The following is a 2214-nucleotide window of genomic DNA, read 5'->3' on the forward strand; positions in this document are numbered from 1 at the left end:
AATCCCCATGACATTTTTCACAGAATTGGAAAAAACTATCCTAAGATTCATATGGAAGCACAAAAGATCTCGGATAGCCAAAGCAACACTGAGCACTAAGAGCAATGCTGGAGAGATTACTATACCAGATTATAAACTATATTACAGAGCTATAGTCATAAAACCAACATGGTACTGGCACAAAAATAGACCCATAGATCAACGGAACAAAATTAAAGACCCAAATGTGAGTAAATGCAATTTCAACCACCTGATATTTGACAAAGGGGCAAAGAATATTCACTGGAGGAAAGACAGCATGTTCAACAAATGGTGCTTTTCACCTTGCACAAATGTCACCTCCAAATGGATCTAAGACCTCAACGTGAAGCCTGAAACTCTGAAACTGTTAGAAGGAGACATTGGAGACATTGACAATAACCTACAATATGGGTGTAGGAAAGGATTTTCTAAACCAGACACCAATTGCTCAGGAAACAAGTTCAAGAATACACAAATGGGACCTCATTAAACTAAAAATCTTCTGTACATCAAAAGAAGCAACCAAGGAAGTGATTTTCTCCACAGAATGGGAGAAAATCTTCACTAGCAACATATCTGACAGAGGTTTAACAACCAGAATATATAACAAACTCAAAAAACAAAGAATCAAGAAAGTAACCCAATTAAAAGATGGGCTGAGGAGCTGAACAGAGAGTTCTCAAAAGAAGAAATAAAGATGGCTAAGAAGGATCTTAAAATGTGCTCAATATCTTTAGTAATTAGGGAAATGCAAATTAAAACCATTTTAAGATTTCATCTTACCCCAGTCAGACTGGCTAAGATCAAGAGAACAAATGATACCAAACATTGGAAAGGATGTGGGGAAAGGGGAACACTCATCCACTGCTGGTGATATTGCAAACTTGTTCAACCCCTGTGGAAAGTAGTGTGGAGAACCCTTAAAAAACTAAAAATGAACCTACCATTTGACCCAGTTATACCACTCCTTGGCATATCCCCAAAGAACTCATCCTATTGCAGAGACACTTGTACATCCATGTTTGTTGCTCCTCTTTTCACAATAGCTAAGAGATGGAAGCAACCTAACTGTCCCTCAGCTGATGAGTGGATAATGAAAATATGGTACATTTATGATGGAGTTTTACTCATAAGTAAAGAAAGATGAAATCATTAAATTTGTAGTTAAATGGATGGAACTAGAAACTGTTATACTAAGTGAAGTAACACAGACTCAGAAAAACAAACGACATATGTTCTCCCTCATATGTAGAGCCTAGCACCAAATACTTATGAGTATGTATCCAGACATAACTACAGGAATCAAGAAAATGAAAGGAACCAGGGATGTAAAGGAAAAGAAAGAACTTGAGAGAGAAGAACAGTAGGAAACAGTTGTTACTAAGGGAGATATGGATAAAAATGGGGTTATTTTAATGGGAGCAGGGAGGAGGGTTATACAAGGAACCTTGGGGATAAAGGGAAAGAAGGAGCTCAAGAGAGATGGGACTATAGGAGAAGGGTATTATTCAGGGAGAAATGGGGGAAATGGAAGCACTTTAAATGGGAAAACCATGGTGGAAGGATTAGACAGTGAGAGAGATAATGCCTAGTTAGTTTAAAAAAAAAAAAACAGAGGGAACTATATTAGTCCAACAACCTCCTGACAAATTATATATACAACGAGTTTAAGGAACAAAATATATGTCTAGTCAAGGTTTATCTGAGAACGTTTGGTTTTTGCCCAAGCTTTATCTACATAGAGCATGGTAATTAGAAGTACCAGACTGGTGGAACTGACCTTCTTGAATGTTTAACAGCCATACTTTGAGGCCTATACTAATCTGGTCAGAGGGACTTAAAGGACAGTTTTTGCTCCTTTCCCTCCAAGGTTGACTCAGTTCTGGGGAACTATGGAGCATCTTTCAAAATGTCCTGTAACTATGGTGAGTCACCTGTCCTCTTGATCAAGGAGGCCATGGAGACCCCATGAGATGGACTTGAACCAGTGTCCAGTCTACAAACAGGAGTGTCAACACAGAGGAAACATTCCCTCCATGCTTCCAAGTGAAGCCAGCCACCTTTGAGCAGGACCTTTGACTTATCTTCACATAGATGGAACTGGTGAAAGGAGGGAGCCACGAACTCCTGCCAAGCCCGTGTGACCCCTGAGGAACAGATCCTCAAATGACCTTAAGTGTAAAAATAAATTGA

Source organism: Nannospalax galili, unplaced genomic scaffold (genome assembly GCF_000622305.1).
Source record: "Nannospalax galili isolate Female #2095 unplaced genomic scaffold, S.galili_v1.0 scaffold451, whole genome shotgun sequence".
Classification (NCBI taxonomy): Eukaryota; Metazoa; Chordata; class Mammalia; order Rodentia; family Spalacidae; genus Nannospalax; species Nannospalax galili.